Genomic DNA, 14,647 nt, shown 5'->3' with positions numbered 1-14,647 from the left:
CGACATAACTCAAAAAACAGTCATGAATACGATAGCCACAGATAAATGCATCCTTTTCAAAATTCCAAATGCAAGCGAGAAATTACATTTCTTATTCGACAAGATATTAAACGGTTAACACACGCAAAGAGTACCTAAAAAATCACTATAAATCCACTCTCGAATTTTTCAACCTTTCAACTTTCCACTCTCTCCCTGTGATTAAATAAAACGAACTGCAGAGCCTATGCCCGTACGTCTAGACGATTTTTGGACACGTCAATCAACGAGAGGAACCATCTACACACAGCTGTCAAACGCGTGTTTTTCAGCATCTCAAGCATCGATGACACAATCGGACAGAGGGCATGAATCACCGAAACGCGTTAACCTACATAATCCCCCCTTTATCTGCCCCGAAAATTCGCTCGGTACCGTGGGAGATCGTTAAATGGTCGCCATATTTTCACGCGAGAAAGGAAGGAAGAAGAAGAAGAAGAAGTAAGAGGAGGAGGTTCCAAGGAAGGATTAAACGTCGAGCTAATATTTTTGTTCGGACGGTTCGGCGTTGCGGAGGAGAGAATGCAGAGAAGGGTGGAGAAGAAAAATGGTGGCCGCGACTGGGCCAACCGTGTAACAATAACATGGAAATAGATACAGGGGACGCGTGTCTCGTATATCTTGGTGGAACAGGCGGCTACAACGGGGGAAGGCCCTTTTCTTTTTCGCTTGGCGTGCACCGCGCGAAAAGTTTATCGGTTATTGCCGAGCATAGTGACCCAGACACACGGCTATGAAAACTTTTCCTCCCTTCAGGACTCGTACGGAGATAAACTTTACCCCTTTTATGATTGACTGTGCACCGTGTGGCCGATGATCTCTGATCGTTCGCCGGCGATATCGATTATTCGAAGGAAACAATTGCGAGAGTTCGCTGAAATTCTTGTATTATTTTGTTTTTTGCTGTTCCTACGCGTAGACAAGCGCTATTGCTACGCCTATGTTGTTATCTTTCTCCAAGTTAGTCAAGCATGCGAAGTGTGTAATACGCGACGCGTTCTTTCGATGAGAGTTCACGACTTGACAGTTCGTAATACAATAATATAACATTTTTTCTAACTGAAAATTTGTTTAACATGTTGTTGAGATTTTTCTGATTAAAATGAGATTAAACGTTGTCTACGAAACCGAGCCCCTCCCGAAATTCTGAAGAATTTCGGACAGAAACTATTGCAGGGGTAAGTTGGCGAGAATCAATCGTAATTTACGAGAAGAAAGTTGGAAAGAAGAGAGCAGTGGTTTGTTAATTTTTATACACCACAAAGTTGCGAGAAGATAAATTACACGAACTACCCCCGGCTCGCAGAGAGCCAGGACGAGCGGATGATTTTATATCTCGGCGAAAATTTTACACGTTTGTTACGTGGACAGAACGAGAGCTTCGTCCGACAAAGCGAGAATTATTTACTAATCGACGCATACGATAAACTTCATCGCCAGTTATTTGCATAATGATTTATATTTTATTTGTTAACTTCGATCGTTTAATCAAGACCGCGCGTGTTTGCCGGCTACTGTCCTCTGCCTACAGCTTCCTCCCCTGTATCGCAACCTGTTTTTACATACATTTCTAAATATTTCTCGTTAAAATTCACCAGGATCTTTCTCTTCGTTACTTTAATCATCGCGCGAAATTCTATTTTCAATCAAGCTGGCACACCTGTGTAGCCTGCAATCCGTGCAAACGGATCAAAACCTCGTAAAATATAGATACTCGATTAAAGAACATCTGCAGGGAAAATTTAATCGTTGCAATTGGTACAAACTGACACCGAAAATATACCAACTCGAAGAACGAAAATCTCTCTTCTTAATTAATCGTCGCAGTTATCGCGATTCGTCGAATAAACCAACCCGAAATTTCCATTCTGGTTGGAAAAAAAAAAAAAATAGCTGCAACCTCTAATCTGTACATATGGACGAAAACACGGTAGAAACAAAAATTTGGACGATATGAATCCTGCGAAAGTCGGCTGGATCCGAAACGCCTCCAGTTTTATTTCGCAAACGAAACGGAAGGGAGGCTCCGCGTTACCGAGCGAAATTGCAAAAAAATGTTTCTAACAGTTAGTGAAAAAATCTGGTGTACCAGCGGAGAGAAGCAGGTTGGATGGTACCGATCAATCAATAACGGAGAACGATATTGTTTCGCGGAGCTATCGATGCACACCCGACTCGAATACTCGTCCGGCGGCAGGTGACGGTGACAGGTGTCAATTTCGAGGTGACTGCTGTCAAGAAACGTTACCTTCTGTCATCGACGTTCAATTATGACCGTTTCTCTCTCCGTGATCTTGCCGCAGCTAAAACGCCGTGCTCCACTTGTTTCACGTATTTCCACACAGGTGCACGTGTGCGTGTGTCTATTCCGAGAGAAAAACTAGGGAAAGCGGAAGGTAAACTGAATCGAATCGAACGTAGAAGTGTAATAGCAAATGTTGCAAATGTATATCGTTTTCCAATGGATCACTTTGGTCTTTCGTTCGACTTGTGCTTCTTCCGCGAATAGTGACGCTAATCTGTCTGAGAATAGGCAGAAAGATTCGACAAGAAGTAGATGATACCTATGAAAACCAGGTTCCTCTCGAGTTTTCCCTGCGTCATCTCTAAAGGGACGTAAATCCTAATCAGTCTACCCTAACAATAACCGTAACACAACCCTAAGAGACCCTCGGAACTTCCTCCACTGACCAACATCCAATTCTCCAAGAATCGCCATTCAACTTGACCCTCCTCTCTCTCTCTGTAGTCCATCTTTTCAATCTGCAAGAGGAGTCTAAAAAGCCCTGCAGGTTGGCACAAAGGAAAAGCTGTTCTCATTATCCCTTGGTAACGAGTCATCGTGCGTATCGATATCAGGCGTATACCTCTACGTACGTATACACACACACACAGTGTTATCGGTGTTCGATCAATTTCCACGCGCAAAGAATTGCGCTTCCGGCGTCGAAGCCGCTGTCACCAGTCGCGTATCTTCTCTCTCCTGCATCTGCGTCAATTACAGGCGGACTTGGCCGGTTCCACGGGGAAAGAGAGGAGAAGGTGAAAGAAGAAGGGCAAGGTGGGGGAACGGGTGCGAGGGTAGTGTAGCTAGAGGATATACGTGGCAAACGAGTAGAGGACCACGGAGGAGATCTTGATGGTTTCGCGGAGCAGAGGCGACGTTACGTGGTGCGTTGGTGTGCGCGCGGGTAGAGAGCAACCGGGCCAAGCAAGAACGGGCCACAGAAGAGGGACAGGGATGGATGAACGGCGGCAAGGGAGGAGGTGGAGGACTCCAACATGAGGTGGCGTGCAGAGGGTGACGGAGACGGAACGAGGGGTGGCGGTGAACGCGCGCGGCGCGGCGCGGCGAGGACCGGGGGACGCAGAAAAAGGGGGAAAAAAAGGAGACAGGTACGCGTAGAAGGAGAAATATACAGGCAACCGGCGGAGAGTAAGGAGAGATCCAGGGAGAAAAAGAGAGAACGAGAGATATGGTCGCAGGAGGCACAGCGGTGGAAGCGGAGGAGGAGTAGCAATCAATACAGAGCCACCAGAGCAAAACCATCCCTCGACTTCTATCTCTCTCTTTCTCTTTCTCTCACTCTCGCTCTATCACTGTACCCTCTGCTGTCTCTCTCTCTCTCTCTCTCTCTCTCTCTCTCTCTTCCTCTCTACCACGTTCGTTCCTTCTATCTATACGTCTGCCTCTCTCTCTCTCTCCTATCGCGGCCTCTCCATCTTTCTCTCTTCATCTCCGTACCACCCTCTCTCTGCAGCACCCCTAACAGCCACGAATACGACGGTTATATGGATGCTATAGGGCATAGAGCGTCGCTAACAGGGACTTTCGTACGCTTCCACTCGGCTGTGTGGCCCCCGATCTCTCTCTCTCTCTCCCTCGATCTCTTTTGCTCTGTGTATCGCGTGTACACACCCGCGCGATCCGGTTCCGTCGAGAGCAGCCTCCGCCACCGCCGCTGCATCGCTCGGCCCCGCGCTCTGTATAGCTTGCCAACGTGTAGCTCGGGTTACCTGCGATTATGAGCGATCGTGCGTGCGCCGCCACGGACCCGCTACGCTTCTGCTCACGCGACTCCACTCGCCGATGGATTCGACTATTGGCAAGAGAATTTTTTCAAGTTGAGTCGGGAGAAGACGTACCGTACATATTCTTCATTTTTTCGTGCAACGTCGCTGGTACGGGATTGTCGGGAAGTGGAACTTTCGTTAACCCTTTCGTTATCGAATTTGTTGTTTATCCATGGATCGCTAGATTGAGATCAATTAGAGTTCTAGTACTCAAGTGCTAGTCACTAAACGGATAAACGAAAAAGTTCAGGTGAAATATGTGCAGAAGATCAAAGGGTTAAACGTATGTTCAGTAATTAACCCTTTGCTCCCGCCATAAGACTATATATTGTTAGAAATATCACGGGAGAAATAGAAGGATTAGTCGTCGCATGAAATTTTCTACATCTAACGCGCTGCAGAATAGCAAATAACGGACCGATATCACTTGGAAAAAAATTTCGCACCTGAATCGAATCGATCCACGAGATTGAAAAGTTTCAATATTTTCGGATCACTTTCTGTCTTCTATTCAGAATTGCCTATTTAATCTTTCGTTGCTCCCCTGCTATTGCCATAAATATTGCAGCTCTTTACTGTAACGTTTCACTTATTAATACGACTCGTTGTATTCCAACATTTGTTTCTTATCGAGCTTCTTGTCTTGCCAGCAAGTAGTAAGAGTTTTTATCCCTACGCATTAGTAACAATCGATATTGTTGCAGCAGTTTATTGCACGGTCCTCAGTCCGTACTTGCGAATCAAGTATTCATTGTACATTCTCTTTAACGTTTTATATTCGCAATATAATTCTTATCTTTCATTTTTCTACACGTGCTTCTAGTTCATTGCCTTGTAGGTTAATGTTACTAGCTATGGCGTGTAGATTGCAATAAAGTGCGTATACATAATATAGTACAACTATTCCCTCGATTCGTTTTCAAGATTACATTTCTATGAATATACATGATACATACATATGCAGAGCAAACATATCGTATCATCAATGTTGTACACACTTCGTTATTAAATTCAGATTCAACTAAATTGATAATCAACATTGTTCTGTAATATTCACGTTCGAAACAAAACTCTACACACGCGATCGAATATACCCAAGGAACCGGTACAATTACACGAAAGAGATATTCCATTAAAAATTCGTCGAGTATGTTTCAATTTTAAATCTTAATCACAAGTGGTAATCACCGAAATTAACGAAACTTTCGTGTATGATAGCAATCGAACAAATATTCCACACGTATTTGTTTTTAATCGTCTACCTTGAAGAGATGAAAATCGTCCTCAAATTTCTGCACTTCGAAGATTTAATTTATCACTGTGATAAACACAGATTACGATGAAACTTTGGTGTACGATAGTGCTCAAAAAAATATTCGGCACGTATTTTTTTTTATCGACAATCGTCCACATTGAAGGAGAGAAAATCGCGCTGAAAGTTCGAAAAGGGGTGAAAACCGACCCCCAAAATTCCGCACTTCGAAGATTTTAATTTACCACTATGATAAACACAGACATTGATAAAACGTCGGTATATGATAACACTCGATAAAATACTCGACAGGTGTATTTTTTATCGACAATCGCCCACATTAAGAGTGTGAAAATCGCCCTCAAAGTTCTGCAGTTTGAAGATCTAATTCACCACTATGATAATCACAAACATTGATGAAACTTTGGTACATAACAGCACTCGATAAAATACTCGACAGATATATTTTTTATCGACAATCGCCCACGCTAAAAGTACAAAAATCACTCGGGAACTACTAAAAGGGGTGAAAACCGCCCTCGAACTCCCGCACAGTTCAAAGCTTCAATTTACCACCGTACCGGTACAACCACTTTCAGTCCGCAAGTATCGAGAAATCGTTGCTTGGACAAATTAAGAATTGCCGAGGAATCGCAACGGCTGTCTGATCGATTGGAAAGAGCAGCAAGTTTCCACGATTCAAAGTGTTCCCCGGACCGTGTGAAAACTCTCTTCGATCGGTATTAACGAAGTGACAAGCTTCGGGGTGGATGCTTCTTCCCGGGTCCGAGTCGCAAGCTTAACCAGTGTCCCGACTGGTCGTCGTTGTCGCGAACAATGCTGCGTTCTTCAACCGATAATTGCACAGCCGCGGTTCAATGCTACCCGCATAATTCAAGGGCGAGGAGAAAGGTTGTTTAGTCGGACGTTCGCGATCCCCGTGAACTTGGATCCGCGAGAGAGCCCGTGGACCTTGACTCTCCTCGGCTAAGCTGAACCTCCCGTAACGAAACCAACGTGAAACGAAACCGTGAAACAACACGGTTGCAAAATCGGACAAACGAAAGTTACATGAGAAATATTTAAGAAAAATCTTCCTGCCCTATCGCTGAATGGTAAATTTACACAGATCGCGAAGTATCGTTTTGTTGACGTGAGCTCGCCTCGGTCTGGCGGATTATAGTAAAAAATCATTAGCCACCTTTGGCCGGCAGACCGAGGTGCCGAACAGACCCACCTTGGTCTACCTTGCGTCGCGCGAACGTCATTGTTCGCGCCCGCGGTAGGTTTCTCTGGTAAGGAAACGGTACCGCTTTCGGGGCTGACAATTTTACATCAACAAATTCGCTCCCCCGAAAGCGGCTCACAGACATCCCCTTCTCTGAAGAAACGCGCTGCGGGCGCACGGAGAGGGTTGTCGCCACCATATAAGCACCCTGATTGCTGAATTTCCACTTCACAAAAATGTATAAAGAGCCACACAGCTCACCCTCGCCCGTCAGGTCAGATCACGAATAAAGTTCAACTAAGCACAACTAAGCATCAACAAAAAAGAACACTCAACGAGGTTCAGAATCGTTAAGTCAAGACTGAACCACAGCGAGTTCTGAACCGAACAAGGTCGAACGCTCGCAACACGTTCATTTCCACGCGATAAATCGCGAGGAAAATAGAGACACGAGGCAGCTCGAGGCAACGGTCGAAGAAGGAAATAAAGATACTCACGATTAATTACGAGGCCTCAACTCATAGTAAAAGCCGGCTCCACGAAGCTCCATCACAGCTGAAACAGAGAAAATAAGGGGCCGTTAATACTTTGTCGTTGAACGATCTCCACACGATGGTTCCTGTATCACCGTTCAAGCCAATTAGGATGCAAACACACGGCCATTAGGAAATCTCCGTCACATTTGCATGTTAACCGAACCGTTTTCCACTCGTTCGTTAAGTGCGCACACACATATACGCCAGTTCTCTGCCTCTTTCTCCGTTCGAATCGTTTCACATTTTCCTTAAGATAACAACTATGGACAAGTGTAACGCGTTCGAAGAGCTGCTCGCAAATCAGACCGGTCGTCGATTTGTAGGAGGAGGAGAGAAGTGATATCAATGAACGAAACACAGACGTTCTATTTACAAGGGACAAACTGTTACGATAGTTGCACACGCGATTATCGTCATTCGTATTCACGCGGCAGCATCCATTTCGCGAGGGATTACAACAGCTACTAAATATTTATACGCTCGCTCTGGAAATGTAACGCCGTATGCAGCCGAGGGTAAATGTTTAATTTCACCGGTGTTCGGAAGTTCGCGGTGCAAACAGAAGTTCCACCGGTGTCGTACCACCAGGCAAGTTCGACTGATATCGAAACGATATTGAGAGAGAAATCGCGAACGTCGTGAAACTTCCGAAACATTATTGGGCGAGGAAATGTTTCCAAGTTGCGCCCTACTGTTAAAGGATTCGGGAAAATGTAGGCTGTAGGCAATTAGCTGTTTACTTTTGCACGCGTTGGGAAATGTTTCAGACGGGAGAACGACGATTTCTGTTTCAATTATTCCCTTGTGTTGTTCGTTGTTACGGCTATTTTGAGTGAATACTGCGGAGATTTGTTTCGATAAATATTACCGCTGGAAAAAAGTTCCGAAGTTACTTTGTAATAAAAAATGCTCAAACTTTCTCTTAATATCGAGAGAAAAAATTTGCATGAAATTTGGGACAATTTGCGGTAAAATAAAAATCAATTCTCAGGAAATTGGACCCGCGATCTGTAACAATTTGCAGTAAAATAAATTAACAAAGAATACCAAAAGTTCCTACGAAGCTTAACCCATTAATTGCGACTATTTCCAGTAAAATAAATTAACAAAAAAATACCAGAAATTCTCACTAAACTGAACCCGTTATCTATGCCAATTCCCAGTAAAATAAATTAACAAACGATACGAAAAATTCCAACAAAATTTAACCCACTCTCTATGACAAATTCCAGTACGATAACCTTTCCCAAAAAAAAAAAGAACCGGAAAATTTCATTGAAACGATGAAAAGCCAGATGCACACTGGCGGCCACTAATAACTATACAAAAGCTAACCAAAGGTTGCACACAGGAAAAAGCGTGGATTCCTCGTCGTGCCGATGGCCGTTTCCATCCCCTCCTCGCCCTTTTCGTCTGGCCGTCGTCGACGAACGAAAGTAATACCGCAAACGAGTAAATTGATTTGGAAGTGGAAACGAGAGCGAGGGTAATATTTGTCGAGGACCAGCCAGTCGGCTCGGTCGTCGCGCGACAAACGGGAAAACGCCGCGGAACGTCTGTGTATCGGCGTTCGTTAATACGAAATCAATATTACCGGCCAACGTCTGTCGTCTCCGTTTCGACGGCCATTCAAATTTCCGCCCGCGATTTTCCACGATGCGACGCGATAAGGCTCGCGATACTTTGATCCGTCTTCCCTCCCTCTCTTTCTCTTTTTTCTTTGCTTTCAATTTGTGTTTATATTTAATTTATGTACGCTTTTAATTTTATTAACGTAGAATTTTGTCAGATTTTTATCTTGCAGACGTTATCTTGCATTTTGTCAAATTTTTGTGAAATCGAAAATTACGAATGTGGAAATGATATTTTTTCGAAATATTAACGAATGATAGAGGAAGTCGTTCGAATTGTGAATTTTCTTTACGAATAGATTTAACTCTCGTTTGCGATAAATCGAAGTCACCATCGCGTTGGATATTGTCGGAGTAAGAATCGAAGAAGGGAGAAAGTTGAACAGTACAGATAGGAGAGAGAATAATTGTCGGTGGAATTACCGAAGGCTATCACGCCGGTCGAGTTTCGAGTGACCTATGAGGCTTATAAAAATCACCGGTGAAAAGAACGACGAAGACGAAAATTGAATAGCTCTATCGGGATAAATAGGCTTGGGCGTATAAATAGCACGGTTCTGGCACATTACGCACCGGCGAATGGCTAATAAATACGGTGAGAATTTACTGGCCGATAATTTACATCAGTTTCACGCGTTAAATAGAATTCGCTGTCGTTATAAGTACTTTTCTGCCGGTTAATATTGCTTCCTACTATGCTGAAACCTATCGATCGTGCGTTGTTCGAACCGGAACAGAGATACGATCTATCGTTACGTGTGATTTTGCAACAATTTCTAACACGGCAAATACATTAAAAGGGAATGTAAAATGTATATAGCCGAGGGAAAAAACTCGATTAATAATTCAGTTAACAGGTACAACAGGATTACATGACTGAATCAATTAGTCTCAAACTGTAAATCGACTTATTTTTTTCTTCTCTCTCTCTCTCTCTCTCTCTTTCTTCTTCTTCGTTTGCAACATGAAGACTGTCGTGTGTGTGTGTGTGTGGAATTAATATTGCAGCGAGAGAATAGTGCGGTAGGAAACGTGACGAAGGGGGTTCGCTCACTTCCGGTAACCGAGGTCTGGATATAATCCAAATTTTGTCGCATTAAGCAAATTAGCAGCAGCGGAGGCTTGGAGATCGGGACGCGATGTACCGTCACGTAACGGTATTACGCGAACCCGGGTCTCTAATTTCTCGCGCGATGCAAGAAATCCTCGGGAATTTCGCGAACATGCGCGCCCGATATATCCGCGTACACTCGAGAGCCTTCAACGCGGGATCACCGCGGATTCCGTTTCGGCGGTCTCGAATGGAAATCGGCCGCGAACCAACCGGGTGAAAGTGTAAATCGCTAAGCGGGGGGAATGAACTGCGATCTTTTGAGCTTCGGAGATTCGAATTTGCGAATTTGGTAATTGGGGGACACTGAGAGTACGAGGCTTGAAATGTTGAAGATTTGAAAATTTGAAAGCTGAATATTCGCAAATTTGAATATTCGAAAACCTGAATATTCGCAAATTTAAAAGTGTGAATATTCGCAAATTTGAAAGCTTGAAAGTTTGAATTTTCGAAAACTTGAAAGTTTAAAAGTGTGAATATTCGCAAATTTGAAAGCTTGAAAGTTTGAATTTTCGAAAACTTGAAAGTTTAAAAGTGTGAATATTCGCAAATTTGAAAGCTTGAAAGTTTGAATTTTCGAAAACTTGAAAGTTTAAAAGTGTGAATATTCGCAAATTTGAAAGCTTGAAAGTTTGAATTTTCGAAAACTTGAAAGTTTAAAAGTGTGAATATTCGCAAATTTGAAAGCTTGAATTTTCGGAAATTTGAAAGTTTGAATATTCGAATATTCGAAAATTTGAAAGTGTGAATATTCGAAAATTTAAGATTTGCAATATTCAAAAATTCGAACTTTCGAAAATTCAACCAAAATACAAAAAGCAACCGCGCAAGTTTCAAACTGAAACACTCAAATTCGACTCCGGCAACAAAAACACGTTCGAATGCATAGCCAAATTGCTAATTCATACAAGAAGCACTAAATCCAAATTAGAAACGGAGTGCTCCCAGGTTCTAACGGTATCTTCTTGCCGCCGCAGTTCACAGAGTTCAAGAGACCGTGTACCTATATCTCAAAGAAGCAGCACGAACTCGGCCACTCGACTAATCAAATCACGAAACTAACTCATTTGCGTTAATTGAAACGCGGTCAAGAGAGAAAGAGAGGGGTCACGAGTTCGATCGGTATCGAGAGTACCGAGGAAAAAGATGCGTTTGTTTAATTAATTGGTCCCTCCTTTGAGAACAGCCCGTTCCACGGCGTCACGAGAATTTTGACGACGACGAGGAGAGAGAGCACACACACAGGCGTTACCACGGCCACGTTATCAGACGTCGTTAATTCATTAATTAACGAGGGATGCTCTTATCTGTCGACGAGAGGCACCCGATAACGCCCGCAGAAATCCTGACCTAACCCAATCCGACGACTCTTCGAGGCGTCTAAGTGTACTCGAAAGAAACAAAAAATCAACCAACAGTTATTCGTGCAAAAATCTACTACCGGTTCGGCAGTTAACCTCTTGATTCTCAAAATTTCCACGAACATCTCCGTTTGGCACCCTCCAACCCTCGGTGGTTTTATCCGCGACATTTTCATCGATTGCTAAAAACGGTATAATTATCCCCGTTGGTAAAATGTTGAAAAGGAGAGAAAGATGAATTATTATTAGTATTAGTTATCTAGTCTATTCGAGTGTTACGGTAATTCGAGGCGTTTGTTACTGTTAGAAGCGTATGCATTATTCATACGATATGCAAATCGGAATCGGCGCACGGTCGCGCCGTATGAACGCGTTACGTGAAAAATACGATAATGCGTGGCCCGAGATATACGCGCGTCGTCGAAAACCAACAAAAGTAGTTTTGTTCCGCGCGGGGGTTGCGATTTAAACGCCACCGCCTTCGCTGTTTATTGCAATTAATCTTGGCGAATTTCTCCCGGAGAGTTCATCTCTCTATACTCTATTTTTCTTCCTTCTTCCTTTCTGTTATTTTCCTCCCCACCTCTCCGTGCTTTTCGTTCTCGTCATCGTTACTGCGACCGGCAATTTGGGAATTCGAACTTGCGCCACGCCCGGCTAATTGTCGCCGCGGAAAATTATTCCCGTTCGCGTTATTGTTTCGCGGGGGAAATCGAGGAAATAAAATCGAGGAAACATTATAACGATGTTTATAACGCGCCGTTAAAAAGCCATCGGGGCACGATTTCGCGCGGACCAGGAAATATGGGTCACCCTTGTGGATTTGCGTGGCAAATGCCCCTCTGCAGGAAATTTCCAAAAATTCAACGTTATTCCATGATTTGTATCCCCCAATTTGGAAAAAAAGGTTGCATTAAAACGGACATCTGAAATTTCGAAAATCTTCCCTTGAATTTGCAAATTGTACGATCAAGTTACAAAGTCCTAGTGTGTATCGATAAGTATATTCGTAACGCACAGTGCTCGAGATGCGCAGATTAAAATAATGTTGCCAGGTAATTAGAGGTTCACCTGTTCTGGTAACTTTGCCGCTCCACGTACAAGGTGTACAGTTTTAACCGAACCGCCAAACTCTGATAAAACATAATTGGCGGGAATTCGTAAAACGTTCGAACGTCGTCTTATCGATTCGCACCGTGGTAACGCGAGGGTGGCCGAGGAAAGGGTGCTATGCAGAGATGCGAAGTTGGCTTGCGCGAGGAATGCGGGTTTGATTAGGTCATATCTCCACAGACCTACTTTCTGTCGCGCGATCGTGGAAATGGGGCACGCGTATTGCATCGCGGGTGCTGTTCCGATGCATTCAACTATGCGTTTACTATTGCTAAAGCGAACATTTCCATATTACGCGCACAATGGACACAGTTTTCAACGCGGGAGAAAAACAAGTGCGCCGCTATAGTGGATTTTCGTAGAAAACGTCACTCAGAGAAAGACACTGTCTCGACGACAGCGAAAGGCGACAACAGCGGCACGTAGTAATTAAAGGGTGAACAGTGAAAATGTATAATTTTCCTTGAAAAAATCGGTTTTGGAAGAAAGTGACCTGCAAGGTGCGGTCAAAGTGTGTTGATACGTATACTGTGCAGAGATAATTCATTCTCTTGGTAGTACGTTAATTCATCTGGTTGTCGGTCAAACGATGATACATAAAAGAAGCACGTTGAGAATAGAAGAAAAAAAAAAAAAGAGAGAGAAGAGAAGAGAAAATGAGACAATGTTGAAGCAGCGCATAGGTAGGAAACTAAAGACAGCGGAGGGCGAGGGGGGCGGTTCAATGTTCCCGTGGAGCGTAATATATCGCACGAGTGCAACGAGAGACAGAGGCTGAGTCATCAATATAACTTTACGCACGTACGTGGAACGCGGCGGCCGTCACCACTACAATTCCATTCATAAACGTAAAGGCCGACTTACGCACACCGGCGCGCACGTGTGCCTATTAAAGGACCGTATGTAAATGCGCACACGTGTGCTCGCGCACGTGTACCTGCAGCTCTCTGTACACACTCTCTCTCTTTCTCTCTTGGAACTCTCTGGAAATTTCATATCACTTTTACGCGGGAAAAATGTGCGAGAAAATATCGATCTTCTTTTCCCTCTCTCTCTCTCTCTCTCTTTTTCTTTTTCAAAGGAACATCGTCATAATTTGTAATTTAAAGTTTGAAATTTAATATTCCAATTTGAATTCCATTTAAATACATTTGAATACGTCAATTGTATTTCTCGTATAGTACTACGACTTTTTTTTATGAATGACTCGCTGGTAGACGCGTACGAGGATTCCGATAAAATCCTGTGGGGGTGTTTGGAAGTTTCGAGTTCGATAGTCTTCCGAGTAGAACTTCCCAATAATCCGAGAAACAATTCGACTAGCAAGTTTTCGTCGTACCGCTTTGGGTAAATCGAAAATGACGAGGAAAGATCCGTTTGAAACATTTGCTCCTTTCGCCAGAGCAATTCACAGGGATTGTACGAGTTTTAAGAACGTGTACTGTTTACTTTCAAAAATATTCACACACGAGATTTCAAATTTTTTACGTAATCTCTGATCTCGAAGTTCCTTATAAAAACGCCGCGTTTATCGCTCTAAGAGCAGCGGTGCGACTTCGATGGTTCCAGGATCAACGATAAAAAGACCGAATTGACGCATTTTTACAACGAAACGTCGTAAACAAATCACGATCTGCCTACCGATCCTCGCAAACATCCTCATCCGCATACCGGAAGCCTTGAAAGCCAACACAAGAGAACCACCTGAATGACCACAATTCACAAACACCATTGAAGCGACCACACCACACACCGGCAAACTTCTGAAAGCACTCAATTTCTGCCAACAGTGCACAGGAAACTATTCAAAAGCAATCGTCACAAGAATCTTGAGCCCATCGCTACCGCGTGTACACGCACAAACAAACACGAACGCTTATTTCACCGTGAAGAGGTGCTCACGTTCACGCACACGCGTGCATTTAGAACACGGTGCACCAACGCACACAAGTAGGAGGTGAGCACAAATGGGCCGCTGCTGCTCTCTCTCGCGAGCGAGAGCCCGAAGAAAATACATAACCCTCTCTATTTTATGTGCCTGTGGCTATTGTGTGTGGACGGTGAACACTAGCGCGCGCGCGCGCTACGTACGTGTGCGTGCCGCACACACGCGCCACGTTATTCATCCTTCCTCGTATATATCGCTATATACACATATATATATGTATATACGTCTGTTGCGTGTGCAAGTGTGCGTGTGTTTACACACGACCTTCCCCATGTACAACGAGTATATCTGGGTCAGTGTCTTCCTCGAGAGTGGCTTTTCGAGCCTCGATTCCGCCGTTTCCCGCCACGATTT

The sequence above is a fragment of the Habropoda laboriosa genome, unplaced genomic scaffold (genome assembly GCF_001263275.1).
Source record: "Habropoda laboriosa isolate 0110345459 unplaced genomic scaffold, ASM126327v1 scaffold2, whole genome shotgun sequence".
NCBI classification, from domain to species: Eukaryota; Metazoa; Arthropoda; class Insecta; order Hymenoptera; family Apidae; genus Habropoda; species Habropoda laboriosa.
This window is presented reverse-complemented; position numbering follows the sequence as displayed.